This window comes from Bactrocera tryoni, chromosome 2 (genome assembly GCF_016617805.1).
Source record: "Bactrocera tryoni isolate S06 chromosome 2, CSIRO_BtryS06_freeze2, whole genome shotgun sequence".
Lineage (NCBI taxonomy): Eukaryota > Metazoa > Arthropoda > Insecta > Diptera > Tephritidae > Bactrocera > Bactrocera tryoni.
The window spans coordinates 62946765-62960088 of NC_052500.1; positions in this window are offsets into that span (position 1 = coordinate 62946765).

Below are 13324 nucleotides of genomic sequence, written 5' to 3' on the forward strand. Positions count from 1 at the left end.
GCTATTGCAAATATACGGCCCCAAGTGCATCAAAAAATTATAAAAAAAATTGTGCTTTTTGGCTAGATATATTCGAGCCAGCACCTGTTTTTTAAAACGATGGCAAACTCTTATCTTTATAATAAAGCTAAATTCTTTACATTAACATTTATTTTTCTTGAAAACCACATGCCTAAAAAGCAGAGTATCGTATTTTGTGTCGAAATTAAAAAAAAAATCAAGAGTTTTGTATTTTAAAAGCCTTACCTTAAAAGGATTTGTCAACAATTTAATTATTTGTCTAGATAAATTTATTTTAGTGACACCGTATACTCATCACGTGAACCTGAAACTTTTTCACGATTTCTCAATTTTTACCATACTACTGTTGGTAAAGAATATTATGGTAAATCCATTCGTCCAAATATATTTTTTCTAGGTTGGTATGACTGTCAGTGACATCTGTGCGAAATGTCACATCAAAATAATTATTGTTTAATATACGCTTGTCTTTCTGAAGTACATAAAGTGCATTCGTCGATATTTACTATGAGTGAATTTATGTACAAAAATTCATCCCAACTCATCTTTTCGTGGATAAACGTCAGAAACGTAAGAGAGTCGTAGAATTCCTATCTTAATCTAAGCCAAGAGAAAATTCATATACCACAAGGTTAAACTTGGCAATTGATGTCATTAAAGCGGCCAGATGGAAACCACGATCTATTGTACTTTAAAGAAGTGAGTGGCAAAAGAATGCTAAAATAACGGTTAGTTAACAAAGCAAAGTAAGAAATAAGGCATGTTTGAGTTATTATTTTATCGAATTTCGGTAAGTTGAAGAAGTTTGAAAGCAAAAAACTAGTTAAAAATATGCAGACAATCGCATCTTTAGTTTAATGTATTTGACCACTAGTTTGCATTTGAGGAACAATAGAGTATAATAAACTTTACACATAGGGTATTTTTAAAATTTTTTTGAATGAATTTTGCGTATCACCCGCTGTTATTTAACAAACAAGATAAAAATTTGTCAGTGTTGTAAAACGTATTCAAGAGTCGAAATCCGGATGTCTGTCTGTCCGTCCGTCTGTCCGTCCGTCCGTCCGTCTGTCCGTCCGTCCGTGCAAGCTGTAACTTGAGTAAAAATTGAGATATCATGATGAAACTTGGTACACGTATTCCTTGGCTCCATAAGAAGGTTATGTTCGAAGATGGGCCAAATCGACCCACTGCCACGCCCACAAAATGGCGGAAACCGAAAACCTATAAAGTGTCATAACTAAGCCATAAATAAAGATATTAAAGTGAAATTTGGCACAAAGGATCGCATTAGGGAGGGACATATTTGGAAGTAATTTTTTTGGAAAAGTGGGCGTGGCCCCGCCCCTACTAAGTTTTTGTACATATCTCGGAAACTATTATAGCTATGTCAACCAAACTCTACAGAGTCGTTTTCTTCAGGTATTTCCATATACAGTTCAAAAATGGAAGAAATCGGATAATAACCACGCCCACCTCCCATACAAAGGTTATGTTCAAAATCACTAAAAGTGCGTTAACCGACTAACAAAAAACGTCAGAAACACTAAATTTTACGGAAGAAGTGGCAGAAGGAAGCTGCCCCCAGGCTTTTTTTAAAAATTGAAAATGGGCGTGGCGCCGCCCACTTATGGACCAAGAAGCATATCTCAGGAGCTACTAGACCGATTTCAATGAAATTCGGTATATAATATTTTCATAACACCCTGATGACATGTACGGAATATGGCTGAAATCGGTTCACAACCACGCCTTCTTCCAATATAAAGCTATTTTGAATTTCTGATGCCTTCTCTGTATAATACGAGTATAAACATTAGGAACCAATGATGATAGCGGAATAAAACTTTACAAAAATACGGTATTTGAAAAATATGTAAATGACGTATTATGAAATCTCGATTATCACTTTACCATGCGAGAGTATAAAATGTTCGGTGACACCCGAACTTAGCCCTTCCTTACTTGTTTTGAATGAATTTTGCGTATCACCCGCTGTTATTTAACAAACAAGATAAAAATTTGTCAGTGTTGTAAAACGTATTCAAGATTTGTTTGTCTAGTATTGCATTATTTTCATACTTGTCCTCTGAAAGATTTGATTCATGTACTTATCAAGCCTTCGTAAGATCTAGAAGGCACATGCATTCCATAAAATAAACATCTAGTGTCGTGTTGTGTAGAAACTTTTCAAACGAAATATCATACAATTAAATTATTATAAGCTAAAATTTCTTACGATTCAATTATTATCGATGTTCCTTAACATTTCGCTGCTTGAATCACTATGTCATGATTGTACTATCTAGTTTTCGAAAGTGCAAAACTCATTCTGTCATATAATAATGACTTTTCAGAAATCTTAATTATAGCTTTGTGGCGAGCCCGCTTTTTCCATTAACTTCATGTGGACACACCCACCAAAATCAAGGCGAACACGTCATACATAATTCAATTAATAAGTTGTTTATATTTCTTGTTGTAGTTGTGGTTTATATATGAATGTATATGATAATTATGCAAACGAATCGCCAAGTAATTTTATTTTAATTTGTAATTTGTTATTATAATCTTTTTATTGAAAGTAAATTGACGTCAATGCTGACTGTGTTGATGAGTGTCTCTGGGCTGTTTTTTGTATTTTTATTATTTTTCTATTTTTTAATTGCTTAGCGAAACGTGGCTTATCCATTTGTCATCTTAGAGTTGTGGTTTTTATTTTATATTTTTTTTTGTATTATACATACATATATATATATATATATTTTTTTTTTAAACCGAATATTGAAATAACTTTTTGTTTTCCATTTTTTTTGTACGAGACCATGGCACACAGTGTATTATTCACGTTTAAATCGTAGAAGGGAACTTAAGTATTATATGCCAACATCGTTTGTAAACATTGCGTGTGTGTGTGTATAGATTTATTTCTAATGTTCTTTGAAAATCACGTGATATCATGATTCATATGTGTATTCTGTACTTAACGGTTTACATAATTATTGGGAACTTTGTCAAATGAACTGCTGATGTGAAAAGAGATTGTTATTTTCGAAGCTGTAGTGTTCTTAAGTAGGCTCTTAAAAATAGTATTTGAAGAACACTTTACAAAGTTCTATGTTTTGAAACCACTTTATATACCAAACCGCTTCATCAAATCTTAAGCATTTCTTATGGATTTTATCTATTCTCAATGAGGTATAATTTCATGAGAGAAAAAATTTTTATCATTTTTATATCTTATTGAGAATCTTTTTGGCTAGGAGACAATGAACCTTTCAAAGGAAGATTGGTATTTTGAAAATTTTGAAAAATTGTCTTAAATAATTGTCGGTGTGTACATACAACTGTGGACAAAAAATAGCAAAACTTTCTAGTTTGTCTTTTTGAATTACATAAAGTTCATTAGTGGATTTTTACGTTGAGTGAAAGTATTATAAAGAAGTTCCATTAAATTTTGTGTGCGAACTCAAATTTGTGGTGCTGGAATGAGTGCCGAGATCATAATGACATGTTGGAATATCGGAAGGATCAGTGAAAGCCATTTTGAGAGATCATTCGAGCCTAAGAAAAGTGAAAGCACGATTGGTTACAAAATTTCGAAAAACTGCGGCGCAATAACGTCTGTGACACCATGCTTTCCGACTACTAGGATATCATGAAACAATTTATTACTGGCGATGAGTTTTGGATCTTTGCTTACGACCCGGAAACAGACGATTTTCATCTTCTTTACCCGCGTAGACACCGCTTACGCGATTATCGCCGAGACAGACGATCAGTCAGCTGAATTTCGTGGCAAAGGTGAGCGAAAGCCATAAAAACCACGTTAAAGTAAGTCAAAAATCAAGTTTTCTTGACAGTTTTCTTCGATTATCGCGATAGGGTGCACTCCGAATTCTTTTCTACCAGCCAAACTATCGACAAGGAATACTATTTGAGTGTTATGCGTCGTTTGTGCGAAGCTATTCGTAAAAAGAGGACGGAATTGTAGGCCGACAAATTTTGATTTTAGCACAACGATAATGGACCGTCGCATACTGCATTGATTCTTCGTGAGTTTTTTGGCAAATTTTCAATATCGTGCCGCAACCATCGTATTCGCCCGATTTAGTTCCGTTATTCAGCAAGCTCAAAGACTGCTTCGGCGAAACCGTTTTAAGTCAACTGAAGCCATGAAACGTGAGTCGCACCGCGCAGTGAAGGCTATTCCGGAAATTGTCATTAACAATTGTTTCGAGGAATGGAGAAAACGTTAGCATAAGTGTATTGGGGCCAACTGGGATTACAAAGATTTTGAAGAATAAATTAAGAATTTTAAAATTATTAACAAAGTCTTACAATTTTTTGTTCATAGTGGTATGTTTATTTTACTTAATTTATTTATAAGGAGTACGAATTTTTCGGACGAATAGTTTTTAATTAAAAGTAAGTATAGGGTTTGATGCTGTTATCGAAATTGAGATATTTTATGACATTACGTATAATGGGGAATCTTGATTGAAGCGCGGTTTGCCATTACATCAGGGTAGGGGAAATCTGACAGCCATAACTTGGGTAAAACACCATTCTCATAAGCAATCATACCTAAAGAAGAACATAGAACTAATGCTAATCTTGACACAGTTGCTTGGTACAAGTAAAAATCCTACATAATTATTCTCTTCACAAATCAATAATATGCTGCATAAATGTGGACGATGGCAGCCTTTCAAATAGAGGATATTCTAGATATGCACTACGATTGAGACAACGAAGTATGTTGGACTTTTGATCGTTAACTTCTTCTTCTTCTTAATTGGCGTAGAAACCACTCAAAAAATATGTTGACAAAAGTCTACATACAGTAAAAAAATATCTTAGTTCAGTGCGAAAACTTTACAAAATGGTAGTTATTAAGACGTGCTAGTATTTTGTTGGGGCACCATTGGTATCTACAACTGCTTGAAGACGCCGTGGCATTGATTCTGCTAAATTTGTCAACTCTGCAGATGTTATGCTGTTCCAAGCTTCTAATATGCGCTCTTTGAGTATAGCAGAGCTAGAAATCTGGTGCTTTCTAATTTTACGCTCCAAAATTTCTCAGACATGTTCAATAATATTCAAATCTGGACTTTGAGGTGGAGTGTTTAATTGCCTTGGAGCATAATAAAGCAACCAGTCCTTAACAATTTGCGCCGTATGCTTCGGATCGTTATCTTGTTGAAAGATCCAACCGGAACCGAGTCCCAAATTATCCACCGAAGGTTTCAAATTATGTTCCAACAGAGACTTGTACTTAAAACGATCCATTTTACCTTCAGTAAAGGCTAACTTTCCAACTCCACGAAGTTTCCGTTTTTTTTTCAGAAATAAAGGTTTCTTCTGTGGTGTTCTACTGTGGAACCCATTTTCGTTTAGAGTTTTTTGTATTGTTCTTGGATGGATACTCTTTTGGGACGTACTTGCTATGTGTTCGGCTAATTTTGGAGCATTTACTTTTGGATTTTTATTTACTTCTTTGAGGATCAGGCTGACGTCTCTACGAGATAGTTTTCTTGGGCGACCACTGCGTGGTTTATTTTCGGTGGAACCACTATTTTTGAAGTTATTTACGATTGTTTGTACTGTTGCTCAACTCAAGTTTGTTTGTTGCTTTATATTAAATAATGATTTTTTTTAGTTCATTGTTATTAAAATAAAACTGTATCAATACATTTTTCTAAAAACATTTTGTATTCTCATATCAATGAAAATAGGGGGTGTATGTAGACTTTTGTCCGCCACTGAAATTACTCTCTTCACAAATCAATAATATGCTGCATAAATGTGGACGATGGCAGCCTTTCATTCTAGAAATGCACTACGATTGAGACAACGAAGTAATTTGGACTTTTGATCGTTAACTACCGTAATATTTCAGAAGATGTTACTAGAAGATGAATCATAAAGCTTATTAGAAACCAGAGAATTGGTTATATTGAACATATTATTCCAATATAAATTCTTAGATCAATAAACGTGTTCTGGAAACTGGTAAAGAAGTGCGTGCCCACTTTTTCAGTCACTTCGAGCTATTGTGAATATTTATATAGTTTTAAGCGGTCTAAATCACTAGAAAAACTACATGGCCGCACAGCCATGATCCATTTATACCAAATTGGTTCTAGTTCCCAAATTGGTTGTAGTTTCATTTTAGTTTGGACGTCATCGTTTTTGTTGAGCCGGATAGCCGTTAGAGATCAGCGAACCAGCCATTTTTCGATTCACATCAACAGGGTTAGGCTTAAAAACTTGCAGATTCGAATTGTCCAACTAAGCACGGGTATGCTTTCTGAAGTACTCTTGAGATCTACTGCTCGACAGCCGGGTATTTCGTGAGCTCACGGACTATTGAGAAATTACACGCTTTTTTGTGATCAAAACGACATTTTGAAGCATTGTAGAGTTTAAGAGATCTAAATAAGTCTGCGCCTGAACAAAATACTCTGTATGTTCAAACTGGTCATATCTTTGTTCACAAAAAAATACCATTTAGAATTTTTGCGAAGATGGTGAGGTGGAATTTCATACCTCAACATTGTGCAGCACATTTGAGACCTAATTTGTCGATCGGTATTGATCTCAACGCCAAGACTTTCAAAAATCTAAAAGCCTCAAAAATCCCAGCAACATATTCGCTAGCAGCGATTTCTGCCTGGCTACCAAATTAGAATTATGACCAACGGTAACAGCTCTCTTTTCTTCACCAATTCTGAATCAATTCAATTTCAATGGAAATTGAAAATTTATGAAGTGAAGTGTTTTTCATCACAATCATAAATCTTGTTAGTATCTTTTCGCAAGTTCTACCTGTTCAAAGTAGCTGTGAATAATAGTTGACTATAAATTTTAAAACTTAGCAATCAAGCCGACATAAACATTCTTACATATCTACAAATATTTCGCAAAAAATCGCAGAAAAACCAATATCTGGTCGAAAGCGGTTTCCCATGAAAATAAATGTTTACTTTTGCTAAACAATAAATTCCGCATTTTTAACCTTAAAACCCCGATTTTTACTCATGCGTCTCATGAATTTTAGTGAATTCTACCGAATTTAATTAAATCCCGCAACAAATATTGCTTCACTTCAATAAATTAAAGAGTTCAAATGGAAGAAACAGCGCAAACAGGTAGCTGATAAATTGCCATAAACAAACAGGTTGATAAAGTTATTATTTCAACTTACTACTTTGTTTACTGCGATGCATGAAAATTCGCATGACGGTCGCCGGAATGAACATCTCTGCTTTGCAAATATCGGGCAAAAGATAAGCAGCGGTAAATAATAAATATGTCTGAGTTTAAGTATAAACAATGGAGTGCAAATGCACTAACATGTGTCCGTAAAAGTGCCCATACACGAGCACACAAGTGCGTTCGATCGGTATGAATTCCTTTGCCCATACACGACACACAAATCCATTTTGCGTTCGTTCTTCACAGAGTTAACATGTGCGACAGAGGAGCGGAATATTTCTTCGAATTGATTTCTAATGTAGCACTTTTATCTATTTCTTTGTATTTCGTTAATAAGTTATTCCAACTTTTATTTTTCTCAATTTTATTTTCATATTTATAACTTTTCATTTGCCAAATTGCCAATTCATTTTTTATAAGATCAATAAATTCTGATACGAAATCTTTATTGATTTTTTTTTTTGTGCTCAAATTTTCTTAAAAATTATTGAAGAATATGTCCCAAAGTCATAGATGGGAATTCGAAATATTATCGAAGCTAGAAGGGAAGTGACCGAGCGTCTAGCAGATATATGTATGAGCGCTTGGGCAAAAAGCGAAAACTTTGAAGCATGATTTCTCGGTTTCTCATTTTTACGAATATTCTTAATTGGCGGGCAGGATAGAAAAAAAACTAAACGTCGTATGGAATTAGGGCAAAGTTTATTATCATTGGCATAAAATTATCTTCTATTTAAACTAAAAAAACTTTTAAGAAAAGTCTAGTTTTAACATACTTTTAAACAGCATAAAGTAAAATTTTTTTGGTCAAAAGCTACTATTTATTCAATTTAAAAAAAAAAAATTAAATACACTTTTTTTGGAATTTCCTTAGTTTAACTAGAAGATAAATTCATAAGAAATATAAATCTCTTTGAATTTTTTGTTTGCAATAGAAATTGCGACCTGCATCCTGCCCGCCGTCCGAAAAATGCACATGCGAGATGCATCGGGCAATTGCTTCCCAAAGGCAGAATATCAAAGATTTCGAATCCAAAAAATTTGTGAAAGATGTTCAAATATATAACTATAAAACCTAGAAATTTGGCTTGAATCAATTTTTTCTTTCCCTCCCAAAAAAATCCTCGAAAAAATCGACTTTTTGAAGCCTTGAAAGCAGGCTCTCCCCTTAACACTTGCCATTGTCCGCGATCTTCACTGTTCGGCGACACGAGAGAAATGAGATTTTGTGCGCAGACAACGCCATACACGATACACATGTTCGCGCACCGATCGTAAAAAATCAAACATTTTCGCGAACATGGATCGGTACGCGAACAAGCCCATACACGATAAACCGCAAGCGCACACATACCGATCGAACGCACTTGTGTGCTCGTGTATGGGCACTTTAAGGCATAACCGCTTAAGTGGAGTTAAGACTCCACTGAATTGCGTGTAACGAATTTATTCGGTGTATTCAATTAAATCGGACGAATTTCGCAATCACTGTTGTTTTGAAAGAGTGTATAAATTGTGAAAATAGAATAATGCTAAAGTCGTTAATTTTGAAACTCACTTTCAGAAGTTTTCAAACCCGAGATAAGCAGTTATGAGTTTTTAGCGTGAATGAGTATGGGCTTTGCCACATATTTTTCAAAAAAAAAATGGAGGGATAATTTATAGAAAGCCATTTTAGCTTCTTACAAAATTTTAAGAGGGTTGCCATCTGATAAAATAAAAGTAAACTAAAAATTAACAAAAAAATTTTAGTCAAAATAATTTAGTACCTACTAAATAAGAAATGTCATAGAAAATGTACATAAAAAATAATTTTTGGAAGGCTATGATTTTAAAAAAATTTATAGATTTTGGTCTTACAAAATTTGAAGAGGCTTGGCATATGATTACAAAAAATTAACTAAAAAGTTGGTCAAGATAATTTAGTTACCATCAAATTAGACTTGTCCTATAAAAAGTACATACAAAAATATTTTTTGAACAATATTGCCACCTTTTTTAAACTAAATTAATTCACTAAAATAAGCAAAAAAATCTGAATATAAAATAAGTTACTATCAGACTATGGTTCTTCGGAAACGCATAGTTAAAAAAATGTTTGGTGGATTGTTGCCACCTTTTTAAATCAATTTAATTTGTTAAAAGTGCAAAAAAAAATTAATTAACTTGCTAAGAAACTATAGAAGTCTTTTAATCAGTTACAAATATTATTTAAAAAAGTGTTGCCACCTATTTAAATTAAATTTATTCCATAAAATGTGCACAAAAAGACTCCATATGTGATTGAAACTAAAATTATTTGCAATTAAAAATATTTTTATACAGAGTTGCCGTTTATTTTAAAGTTTTTATTTCAATCAATCGATGACATAAGCTAATTAAATTTGATATCAAATGAAAGATCTGTTAGAAATTTCTAATCTGTACACATAGATATATTTTTAATGGAATTAGCTGTATACATATGTATTGAAAAACAGATTTCATAGTATCTTGGAACATGATGGCAAGCATCAAATATGCCAAGTGTTGCTTATAAAATTCGTTTAGAGTGGTTAACTTCTGACAAAAAAAATATTAAAAATTTTATCTTGACTTAAAAAACTTACAATTAAAAATATATATTTTTGAGGAATGTTGCCACCTATTTTAAATTAAACTAATTCAGTAAAATGTGTAAAAATTCTAACCGTATTTCAAAGAATGTTTTTTAATTAAAAATATTTTTGTAAAGAGTTGCCACTTTTTATCTAATTAAATTAACGACAAGAATTAAATATACAGCAAGCACATAAAAAAGCTTAAGAAGTATTGCTGTAAGCAATTTTTGTTTTGAATTGCAGTCTGATTGAGAAATTTACTGCAAACAAGCTAATAAAGTAAACTCGATATTACAACATTTGTGGCAAACGAAAGGGAATTTAGAAAACGTTGACGGAGTACATGAAAATATTTTCAATGAAATTATAATTTTATGTATTGAGCCATACTTATCGCAACATATTGAATATGTTAGCAAGTAATAAATATGTACATACATCTATTTTTGTACATATGTCCATTTTTGCTTATTAAAAGTTTTCAGCAAAGCTGCCACGTGTTCAAAACACTAATTAAAAATTTTTTGTAGGGTATTTGGTTACTCTCAAGCCTTAGAAGAATTAAAGTTAAAATTTTTTTGGAGGAGTGTTGCCACCCTTTTCTAAATTAAATTAATTCAATTAAGTGTGTAAAAAATTGCAAATGGGTTTGAAATTGTAATGATTTTTGATTAAATATTTATTCCTATACATATATGTATATATACATGTTTTGTAAAAGAGTTGCCATTTATTTTAAAGGTTTTTTTTCAACTAAATTTAAGTCCTAAATTAAATATTAATGTATGTGCATAAAAGTGTAATGAAAACTTAAAGAATAGTATTTGTATTCGCTACTTAATGAAATTTTGTTGGCTATGCTCGTAATTTTGGATACACATACACTTATGTTTGTTTTATTTAATGCCAGTCTGCTCCGTATAGACATTATAGGATATACATATATAATAGGTTGTCAAAAAAGTCTTGCGGTATTTTCGCTAGTTGGCGCTGAAAGCGCGTAGTTCTAGTTTTATTCGTCGCATCGGGTCATGCTATACCTTTTTGGAAAGCTCATTTCACGCGCTAATACGCGTTTGATTGATTGTCGTTTCTTTTAAGTCGTTCGTGAGTTATAGCGTCGCAAACATGGAGCAAAATAAAGAGAAAATACGGCATATTTTACAGTACTACTACGATAAAGGCAAAAATGCATCTCAAGCCTCCAATAAAATTTGTGCAGTTTATGGACCCGATACAGTTTCCATTTCCACCGCACAACGCTGGTTTCAACGTTTTCGTTCTGGTGTAGAGGTGGTCCAAGATGCGCCACGCTCCGGAAGGCCTGTCGTCGAAAATTGCAATAAAATCGCTGAATTGGTCGAAAGAGACCGGCATAGTAGCAGCCATAGCATCGGTCAGGAGCTGGGCATGAGTCATCAAAAACTCATTTCAATTTCAATAAAAAAAAAAAAAAAATATCAATAAAAATACCGCAAGACTTTTTTGACAACTCATTATTTGAAGTGAGAGTGTGGTTAATTGGGCGCAAATGAAAGAAGCTCAATGTGACAGCAACCGAGAAATGATTTCTTATTTTTGGAATTTACTTTTAACCGCATTCAAATTAACCATCCGTCCTATTTGAGTTAATTTTGTACTGAGATCGACTCTATTATTACATTAAAACTCCTTGCTACCATTAACTTAAAAAATATCTATTCTGTCAGGCAAGAGATTTCAATTCAGATTCACTGCATCGGCAGAAATACACTAAAATAAGATTTAATTTAATCACTGAAATTATTTCTAGTACTCTAAGTAAATCTAGAATTTTGATGGGATTTTAGATTGGATTAAAGTTCAGTTAAACTTAAAACAAATTTTTAATATGAGATTTTTCCTAAAAAAAAAAAATATACATATATAGTGCATTTAATACTTCTCTATTTTATTCAACTCTCGTACTTAAGTTTAACAAACAATATGTACACCATGACGTATACGCAACGTAACTACAATGTGCAATTGTCTAATATTTTATCTTTAAAAATTTACAAATTAACTACAAAAAAATTTAACCTCAACTTAAAAGAAATAAAAAGAACGTTATCTTATTTTTGGTGATCTATCATGAAGATATCTTGGCAAATAAAAAATTTCCTAACTTTATTTGAATTTGTGTGGCAGCTATATCTTATAGCGGGCCGATATCGGTGATTCCGACAAACGAGTAGTTTCTTGGGGAGGAACAGACGTATGTAAAATTTGAAATTATAAAAAAATTAAAAGTTATACATTTTTTCCAGTCAGCCACAAAAATCATAAGAAATCAACAATTAAACATTCGCTAATAATATTACCGAAAACAGCATATTATAAAAGTTGCCGCTTTTCCATCATAAGTGACACTCCGCGAAGAAAAGGACTTTTAGTTGCTAATATATTTAATTTACCCTATGGGAATTCAATTAGCATATTTCCGCGGTTGCGCGTTCTCAAGAAAAGAGATAGTGGCATATCTTTCCTCTCTCTTTGCCGTTCTCATTTTCATATCTAACTATGCGCAATGAATATTTTTCTAGTTATGTTTAGAGATCAGCATATCTTGATTTCTTTTGGACCAATTAAAAAGTTTCGTTAATTACGAGAATATCCAAAAAGTTTTTAATACAATACCTATCAAGTAAAAATTATTTCTACATTTAATTTTTTAAATTATAATTTAAGAAATTAATTAACTATTTAAAAATACATACAAAAAATTTAACCTAAACTTAAAAAAAATGATATATGTAACTGAACTCATTGAATGCGTAGTTAGACTTTTTGGGAATATCTTCCCAGGAAAAAAGGAACTGGAAAAATCGAAGCTCAAAGCAGAAGTAGCGCTTTGGCAACAACAATGGAATATGCAAATGACTACGAGAACGCAACTACTTTCTGCCTTAAAAACCTTCAGCACTTGCGATAAGGATATATATCCGACGATCCATGCTCTTCTTCATGTACTTTGCACTTTGGCAGCCACAAATGATAGCGCTGAAAGATTATTTTCTTTCCGTCGATTCAAGGCTTGAGTCAGAGTAACGATGCTGCAGAAGAAATTTAACGACTTAGTACTTCTCAACATACTCAACATATGTTGATATTGATATATGTGGATATTGCTATGGAACCAGAAGAAGTAATCTCGTACTAGAAGGATTAAGTGAAATGAGCAAACACCATATGATTTTATGTTGTTAAATAAATGTTGAAATATGCACCAAAAATAAATTTATAGCCTACAGTGGCATATTTCTCATATCAAGTACTAAATTATATACTTGGTTCTCACCCTAAAATTCTACGTTGGATCCGCCCCTGACTCAGCTTCACAGATCTTCTTACCGAATGATATATTATGTACGAAAATTTAACCGCTTATATGCACTATTACTATTCTAAAGTAGTAAATATGACATTGTTATAAGGTTGATAACACTAGTTTACAGTACATT